This window comes from Ambystoma mexicanum, chromosome 3q, assembly GCF_040938575.1.
Source record: "Ambystoma mexicanum isolate Mex_15411 chromosome 3q, UKY_AmexF1_1, whole genome shotgun sequence".
Taxonomy (NCBI): Eukaryota; Metazoa; Chordata; class Amphibia; order Caudata; family Ambystomatidae; genus Ambystoma; species Ambystoma mexicanum.
This window is the reverse complement of record NC_090926.1, coordinates 260,049,890-260,065,694: the sequence shown is the minus strand read 5'-3', so window position 1 is coordinate 260,065,694 and position 15,805 is coordinate 260,049,890. Positions and strand designations below refer to the sequence as shown.

At 47.2% G+C, this 15,805-nt stretch overlaps 1 protein-coding gene across 8 annotated transcripts in view; it reads right to left on the bottom strand.

Annotated features, from left to right (window-relative positions):
- STAT2 (signal transducer and activator of transcription 2) overlaps window positions 1-15,805 on the bottom strand; it is a 1,902,691-nt gene that overhangs the window by 533,536 nt on the left and 1,353,350 nt on the right. The gene's annotated exons all lie outside the window — the stretch shown is intronic.

Sequence of the window (15,805 nt, the reverse complement as noted above, 5' to 3'; positions counted from 1 at the left end):
TCGCCGATGACGCTCTCCTCTATGTCACTAAACCGTCACAGATGATCCCTTATGTGTTGCGGGCACTGGAGCGTTATGGGAACCTCTCGGGGTACAAGGTTAACTTGGGCAAATCTGTGGCTTTTATGGGGGGTCGACTATCGGAAACCGAGAAGGAGTATGTGGAGGGTCTCCCCTTCCAACTGCAGAGAGAGGTGTTCCGACACTTGGGAATTCAAATCAAACCTGACCCAAAGGACCTCTTCCTGAGCAATTTCACCCCTTTGTGGACTGAGGTCAAGAGAGATGTAGAGAGGTGGGCGGTCTCGGGGTTCTCATGGATGGCACAACTCAACCTGATCAAAATGGTGGTACTTCCCAAATTTCTATTCTTCTTCCAGATGCTCCCCACTCAGGTCCCCACCGCGTTCCTATAGTCAGTGAAACGCACGCTGCTCAGGTTCCTCTGGCCAGGAAAGAAACATAGGATTTCCTACGACCTCCTAACGAGGCCCAAGGAAGACGGAGGGGTGGGATTCCCAGATTTTGACACATACTGCAGGGCCTCCCAGCTGAGGATTCTGGTAGACCATTTCAACCCTGGGTCAGAAAAGCAATGGGTGGCACTGGATATTAGGCTACTCGCCCCAGTCACGCTCGACGAGTGGTTGTGGGTCCCTAGAACACACATCCCCAGGCGGGTTCTGGACCACCCATTACTGGGTGTTCTGTGGTCCGTCTGGAAGGAGGGGAGCTACTACAGATGGTTCACAACCTGGCCCTCTCCGTTGAGTTGTATTTGGGCGCCACCATTCCTGGCCAAAGTAGCGGAGCCTGCTGCATATCAGAGGTGGTACGAGGAGGGCCTCGTTAGGGCATGCCACCTGCGGGTGGGCGGCTCCTTCATGCCCCTTCTGGATCTAGAGGAAGCCCTGGGGCTGGGCAAGCTATCACCTTTCTGCTACCTTCAACTGAAGGGAGTCCTCTCTGAACCCTCATGGGGTGACAGCCTCAGGAGGGACCTCACGGACTTCGAGAAAACAATCATCTCCACACGAGGCTCCAGGGGGGGTCATATCCCATTTGTACAAGTTCCTCTTGCTCTCGATACCTAGGGATCCCCCGCCAGCACGGACACAATGGGAAAAAGATTTGGGCACGACAATAGATGACAAAAGGTGGACTAAAATGTACATCCGGGCCCACCGCTTAACGACCTCCCCCCAGTACAGACACCAAGCTCTAAAGGTTTTACAACCCTCACTGTTGGAAATGCCGAAAGGAAAAAGGGGACTACATGCACATGTGGTGGTCTTGCCCAAGGGTGCAGTCATATTGGGGAGAGGTCCTATCCTGGATCAGGGGGGTTGACGGAGTTACTAGGCCCCTCTGTCCCTGGTTGCTTCTATTTGGCATTGAGGTGGCAGATGACCAGGAGGACACCCAGGGCCACATGTTACAGGTCATGCTCGTGGCGGCCAGGAGCTGCTTGGCCCAGAAATGGAGGAACCCGCCCATGCCTGAGGAGAAGGAATGGGTTGCGAAGGTTCGGGCGATATACGATATGGAATTTCTAACCCAGATCTAACATTGAGGAACGCTGGCTCCCCTTCTTTGAAAAGTACGAGCGGCCGACCTGAGGGGTGAGCCCTTGATCTGTTGGCCTGTTTCGGTTCTGGGCCAGGAGGAGCTTGGGGACCTCATAGGTATCTGTTGTATGAGGCACACGCCCCCTCACGGGGTGCTGCTAGGTTGAGCCCTAGACTATGTGTGCACTAGTCTATTTGACAGTCCGAACTTAAAAAACATGCACAATGCGTCCCTGCAAGACAAGTTTGAAATCGACACCTGTTCACTGGCTAGGGGAGGGTGGGGGGGGGAAAGGGTTATTGACTGAACGTTTTTTCTGGGAATGGAACCGAATTGAAATGATATGTTTGTTGTGAGAATAGAGATGGCCCAATTTATTGAGATTTGCCGTGGTGCCGACTATAAGGTGTTCCGTTTTGTCATCATTCAACCATAGTCCATGAGAGGCCATCCATGCCTGGATGAGATCCACTCTGTTCACGAAGGCCAAATCCTTGTCGTAATCTCCCGTCAACGGGATGAGGATCTGTGTATCGTCCGCATAGTTAGTGTAGGTGATGCCCAGGCCATCTAGATCATCGAAAAGGGGCTTCGTAAAGATGTTGTACAGAGTGGGCGAAACGCATGAGCCCTGAGGCAAACCACAGGTAATAGGTATGGGGTCCACAGTTGCTGAGTGTGCGAAGACCCGCATGGTTCTATTATCTAAGAAGGATTGAATCCATCCTATGGCTTCTTGTGAGAAGTGGGTGGGAGTCCAGGTGGTGGCAGAAAGTCTTGTGATCAACCAAGTCAAACGCTGCTGAGAGGTCGAGCAACAGTATTAGTGCTGTATTACCGTTGTCTCTCAGGGTGTCTATTTGTGCCTTAAGGTCAATCAGTGCAGTTTCCGTTCTGTGCTGCGGTCTAAAACCTGACTGACGTACTCCTAGGAGGTGGTTACATTCCAAATATTGTTGGATTTGGAGGTACGCTACCTTGTCAAGGATTTTGAGCAGGCACGGTACTGACTTAATGGGACGATAGTTGGTGGGAATGGATGGGTCAAGTGTTGGTTTTTGTAGGAGTGGGAGGACCCACGATTGTTTCAGGTTTTTGGGAATGGTGCCGGTAGAGAATGAAGCATTTATAAGCTTAGTTATGAATAGGGAGAGGTCCCGGGCAGCATACTTTATGATTTGTGCTGGGCAAGGGTCGCTGTGGCAGTTGGACGGTTTGAGAGTTAGGATGACTTTTTCGACTTCTAGAATGGATGCTTTCTTGAAGTTGAAAAGGGGTTTAGGCAGTTCAGAGGGGGCGAGAGGTGAGGTGATCGGAGGCAAAGGGGCAGTGATATTGTTAGAATTAGAGGCGAGTAGGAGGGTCGTTATTTTATTAGATAGGGCACTCTGACTGCTGGTGCACCATGTTTTACCTTTAAGGCAGGTGTCCGGGGCTTGGACAGGTGTTTCCATTTCTTTGAGGATTATGAACAATTCTTTAGTATTGGAGTTAGCTTGGGTAAAGCGCAGATTATAAGATTTTGTTTGGCATGGATTATTTCTTTTTTGTACAAGGAAGCTAGTTTAGTGAGGTTGTTTTTATTAGCATCTGAAGGGTCTAGTCTCCATATTTGTTCGCATTTACGTTTCTCTAATCTAATAGCTTTTATTTTTTTTTATTTTTTAAAATATGTTTTTATTATTTTCAAATACTAAAATACAACTGTTAACGTATTCCCACTTCCCTCGCCCTCCCCCCTCTCACCCCGGAAGTTCTCCTGAGTGTCTCTGTTTTTGCCTGGGTATGTCTAGGAACTAAAAATGTTCGAGATTCTTATGTTGTGCGGGCACCATTGCTCCATGTAGTCCGATTGCAGGTAGTCCAAAACCTCTCCCCATTCTTTTGTGAAGGCCTCTTTTGATCCCTGTATGGTGTGTGTGAGTTTTTCCATGGTCAATTGTGACCATACTTTTTGTAGCCATGCATACAGCTGAGGTGGTTCTTGTTTCTTCCAATTTTGGGCTATAGTCGCCCATGCTGCTATGAGAAGGCCCATGAAGCTTCTCCATTGTGTTTTTTTGAATTTCTTGGCCGTCTGATCTTTCATTCCACAAAGCCATACCTTTTCCCCTAATAGATCCACATCCGGAAAGATCTTTGACAATTCAAGCTTTACTTCTGACCAAAAGCCTTTGATCCCCCGGCAGTCCCACCAGATGTGTTTCCATGTGCCCACCTCTTTGCGGCCTCTCCAGCAGGTGTTAGTTGTTCGTGGGTACATGGAGTGTAGCCTCTCCGGGGTATAGTGCCATTGGGTGATGATTTTTTGCCACATTTCTCTTTTTTGGACTGATCTGGTCATTTTTGGGATGGTGTTCCAGAGGTCCGTCCATTGCTGCTTGTGGATTTCTTCCCCCAGTGTCCTCGTCCACTTGACCATGTAGGCCCATTTGACTTCTTCTTCTTGAGTGTTGATGAAGCTATAAAGGGAGGACACTAGCTTTCTTGTCCCTGGATTGGAAATTAAAAAATTTTCAAATGGGGTGAGGTCCCTAGTGGCCGCCGCTTTGATGTCTGGAGTCGTAAGCCAATGCCTGAGCTGTTCGTATTTGAACCTGTCTGACTCTTTTAGATTTAGTAGTGTTTTGCATTCGTTGAAAGTGGTCACTACTTCGCCTCGATACATTTCCCCTATTTTTGTGCATCCTGCGGTTTCCCATTTCTCATAAGAGCCGTGTTCCATTTCCGGGGGGAATTGGGGGTTCCGGCAGATAGGTGTGAATGGGCCTAGGACCGTGGTCAAGGTGCCCTTCCGAGTTTGTTCGTCCCAGGCCTCTAGGGTGGTTTTCATAATTTCACTAATATGGAGATTCGGATGCCTATGCGGTTTCGCTTTCCATAGGATTTCCTCCAAGGGGGATCTGGCTAGCGCCCGATCTTGTGTCACCCACACTGTTTTTTGGTCGTTTCCCAGCCATTCTCGAAGGACCCATAATTGCGCTGCCTGATAGTAGTTGCGGAAATGTGGCAAGGACATACCCCCCGCCCTGGTCGGAGCTGTGAGGGTCGCTCTGGCAATCCTTGGGGACTTCTTGTTCCAGATATATGATGTGACTGCTTTAGATAGTGCCTTGAAGAATGATTTGGGGACCCTAATTGGGAGTGCCTGAAAGAAAAATAGTATCCTTGGGAGGATGTTCATTTTTACTGCCTGGATTCTGCCCCACCATGAGACCATTAGGGGATTCCAACGTTCCAGATCCCTCTTTACCCGCTCCAGGAGTGGGGGAAAGTTCACTATGTATTGCGACTCTATCTTCTGTGTCAAGGTTATGCCCAGATATTTAATTCCTTTTTCTGCCATTTTTAGATCTAGTGTAGCCGCTATTCTTTCTATTTCCGCTCTTTCTCCTGCTAAGAGTAGAATCTCCGATTTATTCCTATTTATTTTGAGGCCCGATATTGCCCCGAATGTCTCCAATTCTCTAATTGCTGTGGTCAGTGTCCTCCCAGGGTCTGCTAGGGCCAGTAGCAAATCGTCTGCGTACGCAATTACTTTGTGTTGTACGCCTGCCATATCTATCCCCGTAATGCGGGCTGACTCACGTATTCTGATTAGGAGTGGTTCTAGAAATATGGCATAAAGAAGGGGGGAGAGCGGGCATCCCTGCTTGGTGCCCCTTGTTTTTTTCACTGTGTCTGAGACCTCGCCATTAACGGCTATTCTGATTGTTGGGGAGTTGTAGTTGGCTTTTACCATATTTATATACCGTTCCCCGAATCCCATGAGTTCGAGTGTTTTGAAGAGTATTGACCATTCTACCCGGTCAAACGCCTTTTCGGCGTCTACTGAGAGGAGGGCTGCCGGGGTGTGTGTGATCCCTGTTTTTTCTACTAGGTGTAATATTCTTCTCAAATTATCGTGTGTTTGTCTCCCTGGGATAAAACCTGATTGGTCGGTGTTTATTAAGTTGGGCAGTAGTGGGGACAGCCTAGTTGCTACAATTTTAGTATAAATCTTGGCGTCCAGGTTAATTAGAGCTATGGGGCGATAGGAGCTTGGGAGGGATGGATCTTTCGTTGCTTTATGGAATACCAGCACTTTTGCTTCGTTCATTGACTGGGTCACATTTCCGCTTTCTTTGAAGGAGTTTAAGAGTCTTGTCATGACAGGGGTGAGTAGGTCTGCATATTTTTTGTAGAATGGGGCTGTGAAGCCGTCAGGGCCGGGTGCTTTGTTGTTTGGAAGTCCCGCTATTGCTTTCTTTACTTCTTCTTCGCTTATCGGGTTTTCTAATGCTTTTTTATCTTCTTCTGGGATTTTTGGAATGGGGAGGGATTGTAGATATGTTTCTTGGTCGTTCTCGTTTGGGTGGTCTGATGTATATAGCTTTTGATAGAATTCTCTAAAGGCCCTTCCTATGTCTTGGGTTCGTGTTTGGGATTCACCCTGTGCGTCTCGAATGCTCATGATGGTTGTTGCTTTTTGTTTCTCTCGAAGCTGTCTCGCTAGATATCTGTCCGCTTTGTTGGCTTTTATATAGAGGCGTTGTTTAAGATATTGGAGAGATTTCTCTGCTTCTTTGGTGCGCAGCATATCCAGTTGCCCTTGGACGTGTCTAAGGGCCTTCTTGAGACCTCTGGAGGGATGGGATAGTAACTTTTCTTGTGTGTCTGTTATTTTTTTTTCCAGTTCTTTTTCCCCAGGAGCGTCTCTGGGTTTCTTTGGTGGCCTTCAATGCTATGAGGTGTCCTCTAATGACCGCTTTGAATGCTTCCCAAACTGTGCCCAATGGGGTTTCTCCGGTGTCATTTTGTTCAAAATATTCTGTAATTTTCTCCCTTATCACTTCCCCCATTATCGGGTCTGTAAGAATGTCCTGTGGGAGCTTCCAGCGCCAGAGCCCACCCCCCTTCCTTGGGGTCGTCAAGTCCAGCCACACAGGGGCATGGTCCGAGAGTGAGATTGCGCCAGTTTCTATTCCTTGGATTTTGCCCATGAGGCCCACTGATACCCAGAAATAGTCTATTCTTGACATTGTGTTATAAACATGCGAGAAGTATGTGTAGCCCTTCTGTTGGCCCTTTAGTTCTCTCCACACATCACAAAGTGCCAGCAGGGTCATTTTATGTTTGAGGTGTTTGGAGGGGGCACCCTGGTTATGGCGACCCCCCATGCTCCTATCTGTTTGGGGATGCCATGCTATGTTTAGGTCTCCTCCCAGAATCACTTCGCCCTTCGCAAAGCCCTCGAGTTTCTCCAATGCGTCTCGAAGGAAGCCATCTTGACCTGTATTGGGCGCATATATTGTAGCTAGGGTTAGGCAGCAACCCTCGAGTTTGACGTTAATAAATGCTAGCCTCCCGTCCTTATCCGTTAGCCTGTCTATTAGGGCTACATCCATGCCCTCTTTAATTGCTATCAACACTCCAGCCCTTTTATCAGTGGCATTTGCTTGCGCCCATATCTTGTACCCCCTGAGATGTATCTTCTGTTTGTCCTGAGCTTTTATATGGGTTTCTTGGAGTAGGAGAATGTTCGCCTTTTCCTTCCTCATCAAGGCCTCCACCTTCTTCCGCTTCACCGGGGAGTTCAGGCCCCTTATGTTGAATGTTAGAATTCTTAGTTTCCCCATTTTGCAGCGAGTTGTAGTGGATTTATCTGATTCCCAGATTTATAAGCTCCTTTCTTCTTCCGAAGTGACCCCTCCCCTCTCCCCCCCCCTCTCCCCCCAACTTCCCCCCCAACTTTAAACCTTGAAACAAGTAACATCCCGAGGAGGGCCCGGATTCCTAGGGTTGCTAGGGCGTTGCGCCTATCGCTTCCGGCCCTCAAAACACTCGGTATAACTGTCGCGGGGGTTCCTAAATCCCGCATTACCTCAGTCTTCTCTGAGTGTCAGATTCCCGGCCTCCTTTCCGGGCCGCCAAATTGTACATTCTGCATGTAATTTTGTATATGCCTTTCTCTACCCGCTTTGCTTCTTTTTTTGTCGCACAACTTCCCAGCCTCTCGGCCTTTTGTGATATCCTCCGCTTGATTTGTAGGCCTGGCTTTCTGCCCCCTCTGTATGTATATCCATTATGTGTAGGCCTTCGTCGCATGTGGTCACTCTTCTTTGTTTACCTTCCCAGGAGAACAGGAGGCCAAACGGGAATGTCCACTTGTATCGAATTTCTTTCACCACTAGTTCCTTGATAAGTGGTGCCATATCTCTTCGTTTCTGTAAGGTCACTGCGGCCAGATCTTGGTATAGATGGATTTCCACCCCGTTCATCCTTATGTGGTCCATTTGTCTGGCCCTTTTCAAGATCTGTTCTTTCTGTGGATATGAGGTAAGGGCTGCTAAGACATCTCTTGGTCTTTCCCCTGGCGTCCCTTATTCTTTTCGGGCCCACTCTGTGCACCCTGTCAATCCCTATGTCGGCAGTTTCTTGCTCCTCCAAAATGTCTCTGAACACTTCTTGGACCGCTCTTTTGAGGTCTTTGTCGAGTACCGATTCCGCCATGTTCTTTATTCGGATGTTTGATCTGCGGGATCGATTTTCTAGGTCCTCGGATTGGATCTCTAGATTGTGGGTCAGCCGCACCAGGTGTTCCTGAGTCTCGCTAACTTGGCGTGTTTCATCTTCTAGGTTTTGGACGATTCTCTCTAACGTATCTGTTCTCTCTTCTAATTTGGCCACGTCCTGCCTTACCTCTTGGACCGCCTGCTTCATTTCGTTTCTCATGGTGGTGAATTGGTCCTGGACCGTGGTCATGAACTTCTCCTGTAGCTCCACGAACCAAGTGTGCATATCTTCTTTTGTAGGAGGAGAATGGGATGATTTGGGGAGGTTGCTGTCTCCTGGGGGGTCTTCCTGTGCCCTTCCTCTAGTATGAACCTGGGGTTCTGTCGACCACATTTGGACCAAGTTTGCATCTTGTTTAGATGATTGTGGGTTTGGGAGTGTGGAGATCCCCCTCCCCTTTGTTTTTGACATGGCCTCCCAGGGGCTGCTCCTCTTCCAAGGCGAGGGGGGGGGGTCGGGGTGGAGGCGCCGCGCGATCCTCCTGGGCCGCTCCCTCTGCTTATTGCCCCTTTGGGCCGCCACCTGGTTGGGGTGGGCTGATGGGGGGGTAGCTGTCTTGCGGTGAGGCGGGGGGGTGGTTGTTATGATGCCCCCCACCTGTCTCCTTTGACTGTTCTGGGGGGTTATCGCCGGTCGCCCCCTCCGCTCCGCTGTATATGGTGGGGGGTGCTTCTTTACCCCCCTTCCGCCCCTCCCCCCCGCCCACGGTCGGGCTGGTCAGCACTGGCCCCCGAGGGGAGATTTATAATTGTTTTTTTTTTTTTCCCCTTTTTTTTCTTCCCCTTTTTGTGCCCCTCGGGGGTTAATAGCCTCCGGTGATTGTTGCTGGGGGGGTCACGGCGGGCGCTCACCTTCGCGCCTCCGGGCGACTGCTGGCGTGCGAGGAATCCGGCCCAGGCGCTCCGCTCTCCTCAGCGCCGAGCCCCGCGGCGCTCTCCTAGGTTCCCCAGCCCCTCCGCCGCTCGTTTCTTCAGTGAGGGCCGGCCCTGTGGGGAGGCGCGCCGCCGCGCTCTGGGCGCTCTGAGCGTGGGCCCCGGTCCGCCCAGCTGTGCAGCCCCGGGTGTTGCCTCGGCTGCCGGCGACCCCCAGTGGGTTTCTCTCCTGAGCGGAGGCCCGCGATGTGCTCCGTAGGGGGAGGGGCGGGCACGTCTCTTTTCCCTCGATCCTCCGCATCTCCTGATCGCCGCAGCTGCTGGGCCGTGACTCGCCTGCCGGGTGTGTCTGGTGCTGGTCCCTTGACACAGGTACGATTTTTTGGCAGAAAATGGAAGTAATTGTCCTTCTTTATTGTAGTTCTAGTTGCGGCCCGGGAGGAGTGAGACTTACGCACGTCTCTCTGCCCCGGCGGCCATCTTGTTCACCCTCTAATAGCTTTTAAGTGGGGAGAGAACCATGTATTAATATGTTTTTTCTGTTTGCACTTTCTAGTTTTCAGGGGTGCTATGGTGTCTAGGGCAGAAAGACTTACTTTATTGTACTCTTCGACCAAAGTAAGTGGGTCTGTGGAGGCAGGAAGAGAGTTCAAGGTGGGTAGGATCAAAGGAATGAGTTTGTTAGCTGTAGTGTTCTTTTTATTCCTGGTGGGAATAGCAGGGGCTATGCTGATGACATGATGGGGGACTGTGGCTTCAAGGGAGAAGGAGATCAAGTGGTGGTCGGACCAGGGCAAAGGTGTTATGGCAGTGACAGATGTTTGGCACTGGTGTTCCGCTATCCAGTCAAGGGTTCAACCTTTAGTATGTGTAGCGCCTGTTACCTTTTGGTTAAATCCTAGTTCCTCAATGGAATCATTAATCTGTGTGGCATTGGGATCTAGGGAGTCTTTATAGCCAAGATTGAGGTCTCCTAGGAGAAGGCTTGGTGAAGCATTTTTGAGGTTATCCGATAGGATGTTATTAAGATCTTCTTCAAAGGAGCCTAGAGGGCCTGGAGGTCTGTAGATTAGGTGGATAGATATAATTTGAGTATTTGAGATGGTTAGCTTGGCGGTCAAGAGTTCGCACGAGTCTACATTTAGTGGCGAAGCAAGTCTCAGTGCTAGGCTAGTTTTGGCAATTATGGCTAGGCCACCGCCTCGAGAGGTGGTGCGGTCTATTCTTAAGAGGGTATAGTCCTCCGGAATAGCTAACATAATCACTGGGCCGGCTTCTGAATGGAGCCAAGATTCCGTGATAGCAAGGAAGTCCATTTTTTCAGTTGAAATTAGGTCGGCTATTTCTGTGGCATGTGCCACCAAAGACTGGGCATTTATTAAGGCTCCTCTTATACCAGGCAATGTGGTCTCAGTAGGTGGTGGCACGGTATTGTGGAGGGGTCTAGGATAAATGGTGGGGTCTCGAGAGAGTCGGCTGTTAAGCTGGAGTGGGTGCTGAGTATTAGTGGATTTATGCGAGGAGGTTTTGGTATTAGGCTGGGTGCTTTTTAGGTTTCTAGAAGGGTTGTTAGAGAAGGGGTGTAGGGATTTGGCTGGGGGTTCATACATTTGGGGAGTCTGGCACGAAGTTACGATTTCTTTGGGAGAGATCGCATGGTCTGGTGATCAGGTCCTTTAGGTTGTTCGGATCGTTGGGGGGTGTCACAGGCGCCGACAAGGGCAGAGTGTGAGGCACGTTAACGTCTATTGTAGTAAGTAGGTGTAGGATAGTCCTCAGTAGGACTGTGTAAATGGCTGGCAGATACATACTTGGTCTGAGGGGAGACTAGCTGATAGTAAGTGTACCATATAGAATATGTAGGGGTGTCCACAAGGAGTAAGCTGGGCAAGTGGTGGCTGAGATCAGAGTGGGCGCTGGTGACTATGTATACGGTGGGTGCACGAGTGGCGGTCGTACGGGCACGATAGTCACAGAACTATGAGGCTTGCGAGATCAGCAATGCTGGCACAACTGTAACAAACGTCACAGACTAAGCATAGGGCTGGCAGTGCTAGCACAGTGGGCATGGAATAGGCAAGACTGGCAATGTGCTCACATAAATCACAGGTTGAGCATAATATGGGCGAGGCTAGCAAGAATAGTCACAGGATTCATAGACTAAACAAAGAGTGAGATAGTCACAGAGCTATAAGGCTGGGCATAGATAGGCAATGTAGCCACAATAATGGTGCAGTCACTAGAGACACTTAACATACATACACTTAACGGTGACCCTAGTAACTGTAGAGGTGACGCAATATCTTTTCCTACTCATTGGGTAACAATAGATACATTGAACATACAGAGGAAAACAATATTTAAATAGAATGCATGCCACAAACGCGTCACAAATTAGAAGGTATATATATATATTTTTTTTTTAATTATTAACAATATATTTATATAGATCTGTCACTTTTAATTCTCAACAATGAAACTAAATACAGTTTACAGAATAAATTGCCACACCCAACACATCAACAAAACCAAAAAATGACATAAATCATCAAAATAGAACATATCACTACTTAGTTTGGACAAAACCTCAATCTAAATCAATACATGACATCAAAGAAAACCCTACATAAACAACAACCAAGGAGAATATAAACATCACACAAATATTGAAACAACATATACTAATTTATCACTCTAATCAATCGATATTTCATATGTGGACAAATCCTAAATCAAAGTCAATTCATTACATCAAATAGACCTATAATTATTCTGTCCTCTATATTATAATTGTTGGACATTCTTCAGGGTTCAACTGGTCTATCTAATCTAACCATGTATTAAGTACATCTCAAGATGGCTGTTGACAATGAGTTTCTTCTGTTTGGATGATAGACCTGGCAAAACTTTCAATGCGAGTTGCAGACTCCCTGTGCACTGCAAAAAATGTTCAATTCATTTTGTGGCTTACTAAACACTTGTCATTATATTAATTTAATAATTAATTACATCACCTCTAGGAACAAAAAAGTACCAGGGTTCTCAAAGTTAAAACTTCTTCATGAAATCAACACACTACACTTTGATTGTGTAAGATTCAAGATTCCATAGGTTTCCTAACTTGGCAATAAGCTACACACAGTAAAAGAGGAATTAAAAAAAACATTCTCGATCCATCTGGCCACCTTATTCCATTTACATATACCTAGCTACTATATTTTTAAGCACCTCTAAAATAACATGTTCATACCGGTTGTTTTTTCGTAGAATATGCACTCTCAACCCCCAGTCTTGGATGAAACATAAGCATTCATTTTTGGTACTCTGTTGTTAGTCAGGATTAGCATAGTCTTGCATTTCACAGAGGGAAGGAAAGCTACCAGAGCCTGCCTGATCACCCTCAACTCCAGCAATGTGATGTGTTCCTGAGATTCTGAGGGCGATCACAGTCTGCTCACTGTTAGGTCTGAGAGGTGAGTGCCCCAGCTAGTCAGAGATGCGTCCATGACCACTGTCATCTGGGGTCTAGGTTGGCAAAACAATATGTCTCTCAGCAAGTTGTCTTGCACGCCCCACCACGCGAGTTCGGTGTCACAAAGTTCGACACCTGTAGAAAGTCCGACATGTGGCCCTGGAACTGCGAGCATTGGCAAAGGAGAAGCCATTGAAACAATTTAATGCACAGCCTGGCTTCTGGCACCACAAGAATGCAGGTGGCCATTATGACAAGGATTTTCTTTTTTAGCCATGTTTAATCATGTTCAGTGCATGATATTTTGAGCAATACTCCAAGCCATGAACATTTTAATGTGAATACATAGTTAGGTTTCTTAAATGCGAGCAGCGTTTTCAAATGCATTTGATACATTCAGGCAAACGGATTCAGTTGAATGCAGAGCATAGCGTTGGTTTAGATTTCCGGGCTACACGTCAGGCAATTATCTTTGTTATGATTCTTGCAGGTACATCGTGTCAACAAAGTCAGACTGTATTCACTACTTTTCTGGGACTTGTGCCAAAGTGCCTTGGTAACAGTAAATTAAACTGATATTGAAAGAACTACTGAGATCTACATAACAGGACTTCCTGCGAAGATTGAAACTGCCGTGCAGCTTGTATAAGTGGGTGAAAGTTTCATTAGACTTGCTCTTAAAATAAACAAGCTTTTTACTACCCTAAAAAGATGTTCTACACAGATACTAGACCAGTGAGCTCAGCTGCTTTTTGCTTCAGTTAGATAAGTATGCTAATAAGGAGTTGACGGTTTAAGCCCAGATAGCTTAAAAGGAAGGCTTTGGAAGAGAGGGCAGGAGATTGCTGTTGGGGGTTTAAGAGCAGAGGCAGAAGGACGGCTGGAAGGAGAGGGAGAAGCACTGGGTGCATTATCCTAAATGCCGAGGGGAGGGGTTGAAGTCCCTCATTTCTTCCTGGCTGGATTTTAAAGCCACTAAACTGCATTTATTGCTGTTTTGAGGCATTTGATTTGAGTCCCCAAAGGACTCAGTTGACTTTTGAGCAGAACTATTAATTTTTATTGAGCTGTATAGGAAATATGTTTTGGATCCCCTACACCCCCTGCCCCGCACCTCCCAAGGCAAATCAGCTTGCCACCTGTGAACAGATTTTATTCTTGATTGGCTACATGTTGGCACCATGGTTACACCCAATTTACATTAACGTTTTGAAGCCTTTTTTCTTATTTTCCTGCTTTTTTGATAAAACGATCATTGAGAGGTGTATTTTGATATTTTTGGCATTTGTTCTTGGATTGCAGACTGTCCCAGGCACCCAGTCTTCTCCAGCCCGCTCATCCTCCTAACCTTATACAGATAGTGAATATGAGAGGTTTTTAACCTTCATTGATATTGCATCAAGAAAGGTACTGAGGTATTGAAAGGGGAGGAGCCTTTAGGTGTTTCTATGAAGATTGCCTAGCAAGATTTGTGAGGTTGCATGTTGCATAACAGGCCCTGGCGAGGAAGGTCGTTTTTGGAGGGGACTATAATATCTTGGAGAAGGTTGGTCAGTCTTGGTCTCAAGTAGAAATCCTTGGCTGTTGTCCCTTATCCCCTAGTGGGAGCCCCTTCCCAAGAGGCCAGGGAGGTGAGGCTGCTACCCGATAATCCCCCACGGGGTGGTACTCAGCGGGTGGATCTCATGGGGTGGGATTCCCCATATGGGACTAAGGACGACTGTCTGGGAAGAACACGGTACCCATAAAACATATTGTCAGGGGTCAGAAATGAAAATCAAAGTTGTCATGTTTGGATTATAGACTTTCATTCAACTTAAATGGGTTGGGAAAATGCCTCTCTGACCCTATTCTAAATAGGAGTTTCCCTACCTAAAAACCAAAACTACAAATCCGTCTTTGTTAGGATGTCATAAATCAAAAGCCGTACTTGTGTCCAAATAATCTATCCTGACCATCACACTAAAACAAAATAAATTGACAAGGGAAATGTCTATAACCAGGTATTTGCAGAAAGTGGTCCTAAGTAAAAGTAGAATAGCTCCAAGGTAAATGTTATCCAAAATGGAAAAGACCTTAATTCCAGAACGTGATTCCCTTCCACAGGGTTCTTCACTGGTATCACAAAATGCATCTGGGTCTAGCAGTTCCTTTGCGTCTCTCCCATTTCCCAAAACAATCACGTTAGACACTGTTCAACCTTGTAAGTCTTTCTTTAACAAAAAGTTTCTTCTTGTAACACAAGTTCCTTGCTTGTTTAACAAACACGGTTTTTGCTTGACACTCCTTGTAGATTTGCAATTTAGCTGGTATACTCCCCTGCCAAATCTCTTGGTGCACTTTCAGCCGCCTGGTGTACTCTCCTGCAAGGACATCTCTCACACTCCCAATTGCCTGGTGTACTCCCCAGTCAGGAATTCTCTCGCACTCAATTGCCTGGTGCACTCCAGAGCCCGGACTCTTGATGCACTTTCAACTGCTTGGTGTATGCTTGCCAGGACTACTTTTGTCTTCTAGTTTCCCATATCTCCAAGCAGCATATACCTTTCTTGTTGGCTAGGCATATCTACTTGACAATTGCTTTGCTTTCATAATTTCACAATGTTCAAAATCTTCTGCTCTTTTGATTTATAAACAATATTCTTGTCATTTCACTTTCTGTAACTTTAAAATGCCCTATTTCTGTTTGGCGCGGTTGCCAAAACGCTGCAGGGTCCCTACTCTGCTCTGGCAGACTCACTGGTTCTCTGTACCATTTCCGGGCTTGCTCTCGCTTACATGGCGTACCTTTGCTGCTTGCTTCCCACTTTGGGCAGCTAGATTCCTTGCAGCTCTGATCCTGCATGCTGGCTTCTCCGGTAAGGACAACGATGCTTCTCTTGGCTGCCAGACACCAAAAAACCCTCTCACGGTTCCTGGCATCTCCACGGCATGTCTCGCTCGCACCACATTTCTGTCCGTCTCTGCTGACGAGCTCTCTTGCTCTGCCACACCAGCTCCGGCCTCCATCCGCCTTCACTGAAGCAATCACATATTCTCATGAGCTGCTTCCTACCATTTGGTTAACATTTTTAAAAGGTCCCGCACACAGGTGCCTCCATCCAACAACTAGCACGCTCAATAAGCGTGTTGCTCTGTGTCAATTCCTTCATCCTCCTTGTATCAGTACTTAGGTGGTTGTGGGAATTTAAGTCCATTCATGGTTTGTGATGCATAATAGTTGGAGGATTTTTTCCAAAGATGTCATATAAAGGATCAGTTCTATATGAAGGATCAGTTCTATATGAAGGATCAGTTCTATATGATGGGAAATTATAACTGAAGAAGCTTTTCTTAA